Below are 12,945 nucleotides of genomic sequence, written 5' to 3'. Positions count from 1 at the left end.
AGTCCAACGGGATGTCATGAAGAATGTGCTCAAAATACAGAGAAGACAGTCTCTGTTATATTTCAAAAAACATGAAATATTTTGTGTGCTCAAATCCTTTATTTGATGCATTACATGTTGCAATCACTTATGGGGTTTCTCAGTTAAAATCCCATTACCTTGATTGAAACTTATCTGTGGATTAATACAATTTTAATTGCTTTCTTGCTTCTTGTTTTGTATACATTTTTAAATTTGAAGTTTCCTGATAATATTTAGGTCAGATATACGGTTGAGTTCTGAGTATTTTAGTGTTTAAATTCTCTGGTCTTTTCTTAATGGAGTATGACCATAAGTTAATGTCAGATGATTGTCCTTTGCTTATTTTCTCTCTTAAGCCATCATGTGAAACCTCTTTAGCAAATATTATTTGTCCTTAGATATTCTAGCTTGTCTTCTGGCTGAATCCTCAATCCCTAAACGTCCATTCATTTTGTAGTAACCAATGTGGCACCAATTTTTATCTCAATTTGGCCTATCGTTGTTGAAAAATTCTTGAATTCTTACTGTGTTATTCTGGGAGTTCTTGGGCACATTGCTTTTGGGTTCATGAAGAGTATTTCTGTTACCACAGCATCCATTATGCCCCTCCATGCTAGTTCCAATTCCTGACCACAGCTAACAAAATCACTTGTGGCTGACTGATTACTACCACTGCAGTTGGTATTTAGGAAACCACTGAAATTGTTGGCAAGGGGGTCACCTCCTGACACATTCTCTAGGCCCCAAAGCTTTGTAGTTCATCAACAGTTGGGCCACATTTTTACTTGGGCAGCAAAGCAATTTATTCCAGGATAAAGAAAGACCTCTGCCTGCAGCCCTGAGGAGTTCAGATAGAAATCCTTGGACCTGAGCCAACTTACCAGCTCCTGGTCAAACATTTTATCTTCTTTACTCTCTTCTCCTCTCATCATGAACCTCTGTCTGTTGTAAATGTCACTGCTTGATTCCATAGTGGACAAAGCCTGGCTAGTGCCTGTACCCCACTATACCTGTCACTCTCTTGGTTTGGTTCTATTTTGTATGAAAAGATTTGCCTTCTGGACATATTTTATGCCTAAAGATTTCCCTTTTTCAATAAAATCAAGTTTGCACTTTGAATGACTCAGTAACCACGTGCAAGCTGAAGATACACTGGAAGAGGAATACTTGAGGAAAAGAGACTAAAGTGGCAGCAGTCTTAAGGATGCTGTTTCCAGTAGTCCTTTAAAAACATTCAAGAACAGTGTCATAAGAATATGCAACTTATGCTTTTAAACTGTTTTCATATTCTAACTGCTCTAATTATTACCATATGTATTGCAACTGCATATCTGACGAAATGGCAGAGTGTAAAGTGGGTCCAGAACCTTGTAGACATTGCTAAAATAAATAGTAAAGAGCATAAATAAATGTCACCCTTTAATCTGCTACCCTATGTTTTATTCATATTCATAGTGAACATAATGGATTTAACTATATAGTTTTACTTAAGATCACTAGTCTGGTACATATTGATGGAGACGTTCTTATGTGTCAGGTATTGTGAGGATGTCACTGTCTAGCATGGATGCATATTTCTTTTGCTTTATTATTTTAATATTTATAATATTAAAGAAAGCATACATATTGTTGGAAATTTCCTTTAAGCTCTTGAAACAATGGATTTAGTCACATAACATAATTTTGAATGAAACAGAGCTGACTCACCAAATTAGATAATTTTAATCCCAAATCTGATTGCCATTTAGGGACCGGGTTAGTAACTCCAGATGCCATTTATGATATCTTTAGACTATATGCTCATTAAGAGCTTTTATTACAAATTCAGTACCTTTTAAGCTAAAATGCATTAATGCTCTGGATCTGAATTCTAACCTAAATGTTAAATGAATAAATAAGTGTTCAACGTTTCCTCTAACAATTTAGTTCTGGTTGGTTAGTCTAGTTGTTTGCTTTTGGCTTTGTTTTATGTTTCCTAAACTTGGTGAGATAGATTTTAACGTTTTATTGTGAAATGTCTTATTTTCCTTGCTTATATTCTGTCCTTGAATTCTTCTAATAGACATTCTAAGTACATATGCTTACACATAATATGCGTGTATGTCAGTTGAGTTTTGTCTCTGTGGAGTGGTGGAGAATAAGGCAGACAAGCAGCCTCTAACCAAAGCAAGTGAGGTAACAGATGGAGTGCACAGTGTGAAATTAGGGAATAATTGGCAGGATTTTTTTTAATGATCCATCTGGAATCCAAGGGTCAAGATCATCCATTCTGACAGTTCCACAGGATCACAGCCTCACTTTACATTTACTTATTAAGGTTACTTTCTTCAAAAAAAAAAAGTCTTCATTATAAACAATTTTTTAAGAAAATGAACAGTAGGAACAACTTAGAATTTACCACAGAATAAATGCTACCCTGTTATAGAATAATGGCTTACATATAAAGAAATAACATATCATGAATTACTATGTCTAATCACATTAACAATTCTAAATATCCTATACCACAGTACCCAGAACTGCAAATGACTGTATTCAGTTAGGTTACATTGATGGTCATTGATCCACACAAAGCTGGGAAGCAACTGGGAAGCTGAAATTTGAAAATATCTGGGGGCTACATTAACAAATAATTCTATTTCTCTAGAGGAAGGGAAGGACAGATCTGGGGAAAGAGCTAGGAGTCTGCCCCATTATGAGGATGATAGTGCCTAGTATTTTTTTCATTTATTTTGCAGTCTAAGTAAAGCAGGTAATGTAAGTAGGAAGGAAATGCAGTACTGACAATCATTTAAAGTAATGACAGCCACAAATGTTTATTGTGGGTTTCCTGTGTGCCAGTCATTCTCCATGAATTACATGTGTTAAGTTACTTAATGCTCCCATTATGTGGCAGGTACTGTGGTGATTCTACTTTACAGATGAAGAAAGAGGATTACAGAGAAAAGCAATTTGTCCAATGACATATGGCTAGTAAATGGCTATTCTGGAATTCAGCCCCAGACTCCCTGACTCTGGAACCTGAGTCCTCTCTCTCTCTCTATGTTGTGTTTTCATTAAATATTAGATATTGATATATGTGAATCCTCTCTCTCTCTCTCTCCCCCCCCTGCTGATTTTTCATTATATATTGATATATTACAGGGGGAAATTTTCTATACTGAAAATAAGCCAGTGGGCAAATGAGTAGTTACCTCTTTTATTGCATGAAGAAATAATTTACAAAAGCACACATATTTTTAATAGAAATCTACCAATACTTCTTTCATTTATGAATTTTACTTACTCTTCCAAGGTGAATACAAGTTTAATTTTATTATTTGTACTTTGTACTAGTAACCAACTCTCTGAACTCATTGTATGATTTTTCTTTTAGTTTGTGAAATTGTTTTTAATTCTATATAAATTTTGAGACTTTGAGATCTATCAAAATATTTATTTCCAGCCTTGCATACCACAGACTCACTATATTTCTGCAATTGTAATATTCATTCATTTATTCATTTAAAATATTTACTAGGCATCTGTTATTCACCATTACTAAGACTACTTTGGTAGACAGGATAGATTTTGTTTCTGTTGTTACAGAACTTAAAGTCTAGGGTGAAGGTCAATTATACAAACATTAACCACTAAGCGTGATAAACACTAAAATAAGATAAACGCAGGTTGCCATGAGGACACATAACAATATGTCTGTCCTTATCTAGGGATTTTTAAGCATTTACTCAAAGTGGATGTTTTAAGTAAGAATTTTGCAAATAAGTTGCAATTCTGTCTTTATGCATTTGTTTTTCACACTCTACTGATAATATTTTTTTAAGATAGAAGAAATTTGGTTATTATAAGGTGATCCAATTTCTTCCCAAGTAACAAGAAACTCTCACGTCCTCAATCCTCTTTCATTTACCATCTCATTTCTCTTCCTGCTCTTTCAATACAACTTAATACATCTTCACTTTATAAATAAATCAAACTTCCCAAATTTACTTGTATACACACTATCTATAAAAATATGTGAGCATAAAAATATATTAAATATAAAATTTATTGCATCTATAATATAAAAATATATCTCACAGAAGTTTTATATATTTGGGTAAGAATGCAAGTGGGCACTTTGCTGTGAATCTTGAAACAGGTTTTGGAAAGGTGGGGGGATCTTGGATTGTACACATATACAAAAAAAAGCTTATCAAAGAGTGCATTAGGAGCTGAGGTGACATGGTCACCTGGCTTCAGAACAGTGAATGTTCTCTTCACCTTTTCTCTGTACAGATATTTTAGAAAAGGGCAAAAATCCTAAATTTGGGCTCTATTTCAGGCAAAGGCTCCAATTTCTCTTGTTCTCTCTTCCATACATTCTCATCAGGCTTCTGCCAGCACCACACCACTGAGGCTACTCTTTCCATGGTTATCTGTGACCTCCAGGTTGGTTCAGTGGTCAATTTCCAGTCTTTGTCTGACTTGACAATGCTGTAGCATTTGACATAGATGAGTATTCTCTACTTGCAAGCCCCTCTGAAATGTGACTTATCGAACACCACACTCCCCTAGATTTTTCTCCTATCTCATTTTCCACTCTGTTAGTTTCATTTGCTGGTTCCCCCTCATTTCTCTTACTTCTAAATGTTGGAGATTTCAGAGTTCTGGCCTCAGATCCTTACTTTGCGTATTTATAGTCCCTCTTTAGTGAATGCTTGAGAGATATCAAACATATATTTTTATTATAATGTTTGTTTCTCCCTTCAAATCTGTTAGTATTTGCTTACTATGTTTAGGTGCTGTGATGTTGGGTGCATATATATTTATAATTTTTATGTCATCTTAATGAATTGACCCTCTTATCATTATGTAATTATATTATTTGTCTCTTATTACAGTTTTTGACTTAAAATTGATTTTGTCTGATGCAAGAATAGCTGCCCCTTCTTTCTTTTGGTTTCCATTTACATGGAATATCTCCCCCAGCCCCACATACTTCACTTTGAGCCTATGTGTGCCCTTAAAACTGAAGTGGGTCTCTGGTATGCAGCACACAGTTGAGTCTTATTTTTTGTTTTTTGTTTTGTTTTTATCCAGTCAGCTGCTCTATGCCTTTTTATCGGAGAATTTAATCCATTTGCATTTAAAAGTTTTTTTTTTAATGTTTATTTATTTTTGACAGAGAGACAGAGACAGAGCATGAGCGGGGGAGAGTCAGAGAGAGAGGGAGACACAGAATCCAAGCAGACTCCAGGCTCAGAGCCGCCAGCACAGAGCCCCATGTCGGGCTCGAACTCACAGACCATGAGATCTTGACCTGAGCCGAAGTCGGTTGCTCAACTGACTGAGCCCCTGCATTTAAAAGTTTTTAAGAATGTTTATATATAGAGAGTGTGTGTGCATAAGTAAGCGGGGCAATTGGCAGAGGGAGAGAGGGAGAGAGGGAGAGAGGGAGAGAGGGAGAGAGGGAGAGAGAGAATCTCAAGCAGTCCCCAGGCTCAGTGTGGAACCCCAGGTGTGTTTATTCTCAGGACTCTGGGATCATGACTTGAGCCAAAATCAAGGTTGGATGCTCAAATGACTGAACCCCCAAACGCCCCTTCATTTGCATTTAAAGTAATAATTGATAAGACCTTAATGCCATTTTATTGTTTACCGGCTGTTTTGTAGTTCCCTATTCCTTTCTTTCTCTTTTGCTGTCTTTCTTTGTAAATTGATGATTTTCTGTAGATATGCATTGGTTCCCTTTTCTTTGTGTTTTGTGTGTTCACTGTAGATCCTCTACTGAGAGATTTCTTTTGAAAGTAGCAACACTATTAATGTTACAAAAATGATTTGGTTTCTTTTTCCTTTTTTTTTTTTTTTTTTTTTTTTTTTGGTTTCTTAAACCAGGAAGTGCTAGTACAAGGAAGAGATCCTTTGTAGACACTGCACTAACTTTAACGTGGATGGGAATGCTCCATTACAAAGACATAAACTGGCCTATAATTGTCAGCTTCCATTAATTTGAAGGGAAATGAATCCACATAGTCCATATACAGGAGCACTGGAAAAAAACTATAGAGGTTATGTGTGTGTGTGTGTGTGTGTGTGTGTGTGTGTGTGTGCACGTGTGTGTGTGTGTGTGTGCATGTGTGTTGGAGTTGAAACTCTTAAAATTTGAGAAAACAGGTTGAAAAAATGCGGTCAATAAGAAGAAATCTGGAGTTCGACAGAACCATGATGATTATCTGAGGTGTTTATATATCAATCAATGAAGAATAAGAAATAGTAAGAAAAATTTGAAAAGTTAATGTGTGATTATATAAACATGTGAAGACATCATGAGTCTTAACTTGCCAAACTCAAGTACTTAGGTAATCCTGCAGTCCTTTATTAGGTGGAAGCTGAAGCACTCTCATACTTTGGATTGCACAGAGTTCATGAGGATAGTATGATTACTAATAAGCAAGGCAAGGACTCTTTCATATTTAGTGCATCCCACTGATAACATCTTTATTCTCTAAACCCTTGTGGTCTCACACAATTCAGCAACTCCATTTCCATGATTCCACACTCTGGCGTAGGCAACTTTGCAGCCATTTTGAGCCCTCGCAACAGAGTCTAGCTTACCTGGATTCTGCATGTAGCCATCTCCTTTGGTCCTGAGACTTCCTCAGGGCTATCTCTGATGGGCTAGAAGATACCTATTTACTCCAGTTAATTCTGTTCTTCTCTCAGACTTGAGAATCTTTCTCATTTCTCTGACACTATTTTTTTTCTTCCCTTCCTCTTTCTGGTCTCTTCTCTTAACCCTGACACATCAACCAAGTGTAATCCCTTCAATGAGCTACTGCACACAAACTTCTCCAAGAAGGGACTGACTGTCTCATTGCAGAAAGAAATGAAAAGGGACTACATCAGAAATGTAAGAAAAATCAATATCTCATTAAATTACTCTTCTATGACTGTGTAATCAAAACAATAGAGGAAAAAAATACAATAGGGGGAAGTTTATTGTCTGTGTTTTTCTAAATCATTCCCTGAAATTCTTCTTCATTTCCTCTGAGACAAAAATTGCTGAAATTTTAAAACTTTACTGGTAAGTTATCAATTAAATAAGGAAGTTATTTTCGTTATTTTCATCCAGGATGAAGCTCATACACACCTGTTCACTGAATCTCGGTATGTAGCATTGTGATAATTTATTTCTAGTGCTTTTCTGAAACATATTTAGAGGCTAGAAATATCCTTTAGGTAGAATAAAATGGCTCTTTCCATTAACATTTTCTTTCCTGACTGAAATATTACTGACTACATTACAAGCACCCAGGTAAATTATCTACCTGAAATGATCTCCATATAAATTTTTTCATGTTATTTTGTTACAAATGAACCTTTAATGCAAGAAGATACCAAAGACACTTCACTAGAAAATTAGCAACAAAAGACTTCAAAAGCTTTCTTGGATGGGATGATTAATGATTATTATTATTATTATTATTTTGCAGTATGTGCTTTCCCTTATACTTCAACTTTCTTTGTCTGAATTTCAGCATATTTTCCTAGCTTCACATTATGGTATATTTTAGCATTCTTCCATTTGGCATGTGGCTAATAGTACATAGTTGCTCTGTGGCTCATATATTAAAACTGAGCCTCAAGGAAAAGCTTCTTTATAATACAATGTGGGGGATTTTGCCAAGCTGAAAAAACCAATTAGAGTAATAATAAAATATATAGATAAAATCATAAAGATGTATTTCTAGAAAGAGGGAGGATAAGTTTAGATAAAGGAAAGGGAGTAATATTAGCTAAGTGGCATTCCAAACAGGATAGTTTATGGCAATAAAAATGCATTTTTCTCAAGGAAGGCTTTGATCTGCTTGAGGTAGTTTATTAGAAAATGATCAGATCTAGGATTCCATAAGGCAATGGCTGTCCACACAGAATGAAGGTCAGTGTTTAAATGGATAAATAATAATTACATCTACTTTTTAACCTATAGGTATATTGTTATATATCCTCCTCAATGCAACAAATGAGGGAATTCTAACTACAATATATAGGATTATGAAGCTGTATAACTAGGAGGGGCTTGTTATAGTCTAGTATTTTATTTAACCATTGCGTATGTTTCACATTTGTATATCGGAATTTGGGATGTGCTGGATTATTAGTCTTATTTAATTTCTTTTCTCCTCCTACCTCCTATTCTACCAACCTCAACACACACACACACACACACACACACACACACACACCCTTCAGATAGGTTATCTCAAATTTTTTTGTTTTGTTTTGTGTTTGCAAACAGAAAGTGCATACTAAATTCTTATTTAAATATTAAACCACTCCAATACCTAATGTGATGCTTTATTCATATAAAGTTCTAGTAAGAGTAAAATAGTATAATTTCCATTTTATGGGTTCCATGCAGAGAGACTAAGTCTCTTGCTCAGGGTCAGTAATTTCTCATACAGACTACTGCAGTAATTTCTTATCTCTTCTTCATGTTAGAAGTAGATTGAGATCCAACTTCTTAATTTTCAAGATCCATTCTCAGCACAATTTATTACTAGTGATGTTGACCTTGATAAAGGTCATGTTTGATAGGATTCTCCATTGCTGAATTATAGCTCTTCCTTTTCAATGGTTTATATGTTAGAAGGGAATCACTAATTCTAGCTCACACTCAAGGGGAAGGGAATTAAACTTCACCATCTGCAGGGAAGAACATCAAAGAATTTGTGGTCAAATGTTAAAATCACCACAGTAATTAATGTATTTGGGGGAAGATACTTTGAAACTACATAAATTATGTTAGTTTTGCCCACTGATTTTTGCATTCATTGGTGGATCTTGTCTGAGGAAATTACTACTGTGGTATCCTAATGGCGACTTTCTACTTCCTTCATTCCTCACACAGTTACTAGTTGCAGTTATTCTGTAAGAAGGACTTATCCCTTTTCCTTCCATTTTTTAAATTAAATTAAATGAAAAATTTTATTTTCCCTCTCTTATTTATTCAATCATGTATTTATGCCAATAGGGACTCATGGGTATGTACTGTATTCTTTCAATTATAATACAATGATATGGTTATTTATTAAAGTGTTCAAGTTATTCCAGCGTTAGTCATTGGGAACTACTGAAGTCAACTCTTTTGACTATTTGTGTGTGCGGTTTTTTTTTAATGTTTATTTTATTTTATTTTTGAGAGAGAGAGAGAGAGAGAGAGAGAGAGAGAGAGACCGAGCGCACAAGCAAGGGAGGGGCAGGGAGAAAGGGAGACATAGAATCCAAGCAGGCTCCAGGCTCTGAGCTGTCAGCACAGGCTGACGTGGGGCTCGAACCCACGAACCGTGAGATCATGACTTGAGCAGAAGTCGGTGCTTAACCAACTGAGAAATCCAGGCACCCTGACTCTTTTGACTATTTGATCACTTTTTTTTGCTTTCTGGTACAACTAGATGCTCCAGGCTATAGCACTAGAATCAGCTACTTTTTCAAGAAGGCCTGGTTCATTTTATTGAAGAATGGTATTCAGAAATTAAGCTTTGGGTATATTTTGTAATTTTTAATGAACTGGGTTTTTTTTTTTCTTTTTTAATGGGAATATAATCATTTGTATTTTTCTTCTCTTTTTTCTATTGGAATTGTCTGTCTATAGCCTTTTTCTATTTCTTTCTATTGGGTTGCTTTTATTTGTAAACATTTCTGATAAGTGAAGAATATTATCCTTTTGTTGTATATATTGCAATCTCTTCTCTTAGGCACTTATTACTCATCTTTATGGTGCTTTTAGACATGTTGGAGCTTTACTTGTATAGTCCGATGTGTTAATCTTTTCATTTATACCTTGGTGTTTTATGGCTATTCTGTTTTCAAAATCTATTTGTCTTTCATCATGTCAATACCACAATGTTTTTAAATGCTTAAGGCTTATAGTATATTTTAACATATGGCTGGGTAATTGCATTCTTTTTGTTTCTTTTCCAAAAATATTCTTGGCTAAAAATCTATTTCTATTTTAATCATGAATACCGATTTCTCTCTTGGCGGTTATTTTCCAAGGCCTTTCAGTTTAAAATACATTTCACCGGCACATGGGTGGCTCAGTCGGTTGAGCAGCCGACTTCAGGTCATGATCTTGTGGTTCATGAGTTCGAACCTCACATTGGGCTCACTGCTGTCACCCTGACAGAGCAAGGCCAGCTTCAGATCCTCTGTTCCCCACCCTGCGCCCCCACTCCCTGCTTACCCTGTCCCCAAATTAAATAAATATTTTTAAAAACCCACATTTCATTTATTTACAACTTTCCTTTTTTTTTTTTTTGTGAGTGTATTTAAGATAGTACATTTCCTTTGCTTTGACTACATCTTATAGATTTTGATATATAGAGTTCCCACTGATTATTATCTGGAAATGGCAAGAACTGCAAAATGATTCCAAATATAGTAACTAACTGCTCTGTTGGTTGATTCTGAAGCTCCTTCTTCTCTTAGCTTCTGCCTCTCTCTACACGAGTGGCACCGAGGCTCCTGCTCCTCCCTTCTGTGGCACAGAATTTTCCCGTGAGCTTCTTAGGTGCTCCTTTCTTCTGCTATTTTCCTTTTGTTTATATCCTTTGGGGAGGATTGACTCACAATTTATGACACATTTTGTTTGGTTGGTTGGTTGGTTTTTTTTTTTAATTTTTTTTTTAACGTTTATTTATTTTTGAGACAGAGAGAGACAGAGCATGAACCGGGGAGGGTCAGAGAGAGGGAGACGAAGAATCGGAAGCAGGCTCCAGGCTCTGAGCCGTCAGCCCAGAGCCCGACGTGGGGCTTGAACTCATTGACTGTGAGATCATGACCTGAGCCGAGCCACCGCTCAACCGACTGAGCCACCCAGGCGCCCCCGTTGGTTGTTTCTTAAGCTGTGTGTGTTTGTGTATGTGTTATGTGTGTGTGTTGTGTGTGCGCGCGTGTGTGTTGTGTGCGCGTGCGTGTGTTGCATGCATGTGTTGCGTGTGTGCGTGCGTGTGTTGCATGTCTGTGCATGTGAGTGCGGGTGTGTGTGTTTGGAGGTGAGAACATCTGGGGCGAGTGCTCCATCTCTCATCTTGAAACTAGAGTCCTTATTTCCTAAATGTCAGAAAGAAGGTAGACATAGGAGTCTGTGGACATCCAATATGAGCTAGGAATAAGCTCCCCTAAGTTCCCTTATTCATTGTGAATGGACTACTTTTTGCATGCTTCCTAAAGGAAAACCCTTTTGGGTGAAGGTTTGCCTTTTCATCAGCTGACCCTCTGAATAAATTTGGGTACATTCTACACAGCTACTCCAAACCAAGGAACTAGTTAGTTCCTCTGAGGTCATCTATATTAATTCTCCCATCTGGTTTTTGTTTTTTAGCGGTGCTGAATCATTCAGCCATTTCCCAAATCTGTCTCACTTGAATTGTATCTTGCTGTAATTCCTTGAATTCTGGTTTCCAGAGTTGATATATGTGTCCTTATTTAAATATGTCTTTGGGAATGTAATGATGGAAAGGATTTAAATATATTAAATGTGATACAAATCTAAAACGGGGAATCCCAACAGTGTTTTGTAAAGCAAATTCAGCCTGATTAATCTTTCTGACTCCTAAAGTCATTAGTGAAACCAACAGGCATTTAAGCAAAAGAGCAAGGAGTATACTATTGAAAAGCAACTACTTAGCCAAGCTAACATAATTTCCTTGTTAAAAAGTTTTAACCTGAATGATGAGGGTGTTTTTACTATTGTTATTTTCTTAGCAATCTATGTTCTTCATGCCACATTGACGAGATTAGATGATATGATCTCTCAAGTTTTAGATCTAACATTCAGTGAGTTTGTAGGTGGGATGTATGTAAGTGTTTTGGCATAAAAATATTCAATAAATTCATTTAAGCAATGAGATGGCAAGAGAAAGACTTTATTCTATAATCAACCTGTGATATCTCATTTTGTGAGTGAGTCTTGGATATTTTGATTAATACAGGCCCTTGATTTCAATTAGAATGGTAGGAAATCACCTTGCTTCAGCTGTGTGTAGCCTAACTAATAGATGATTTTGTGACATAAGTACATAAAATATGGATACGGATAGAGCAACCTTCAAAATATGTTCTTGTTTTTAATTTCTTACCTAAGTCTGAATAAGAGCAGATAAGGCATCCTAAAACAACCTGTGCTCTTGGTACTTAAAATGTGATCTCAGAACAAAAAAATAGGCATCTCCTGGAATCTTAGAAATGTGAACCCTCAAACCTCTCCCCATATTTACTGAATAAAAATTGGCATATGAATATGATCCCCAGATGATGTGTATGCATATCACAGTTTAAAAAAACACTGTTGGGGTAATTTATCAGACTCTTACTGTCAAAAATGAAAGGGTACAGTAACTAATAAGAGAACTGACATGTTTTCTTTCTAAATATCTTCCAACTACACACTTCCAGTACTTATGAAAATATGAACTATCCTTCCAACTTGACCAGTAACTATAAAGATGACGATCTTGCTCCTGGATTCTTTATGTTTATTTGAGGTAAAGACAGACCTACTCTTTCATTCTCTAGATTAGGTCTTTGTTATCTCTAACACATGCTAATAATAGAAGTGTCCTATCTAGGATCATTGCTTTCAGGATTAGCCTTTTCAAATTAACTTCACACAGCCACTAGATAGATTTACCTACAATAAAAACCCAGTTCCATCACAGCTGCATTATTACTCTGTAAGCAACCCAGTAACATGGAGTCCCTCTTATGAACATTGATCCAGTTACCTTTGTTGCTGAATATTCAACCTGTCAGAAACAGACCAACACCAATTTAGGTCCAGTTACACTCATGATAGGAGCTGCAGCAGTAGGAGATGGAAGTAGCTTCATTAATCTTTTGCTTTAAGTTTTTTTTTTTTTCCAAGAGATTTTGACTGGC

The sequence above is a fragment of the Panthera uncia genome (genome assembly GCF_023721935.1).
Source record: "Panthera uncia isolate 11264 chromosome C1 unlocalized genomic scaffold, Puncia_PCG_1.0 HiC_scaffold_3, whole genome shotgun sequence".
NCBI lineage: Eukaryota > Metazoa > Chordata > Mammalia > Carnivora > Felidae > Panthera > Panthera uncia.
This window is presented reverse-complemented; position numbering follows the sequence as displayed.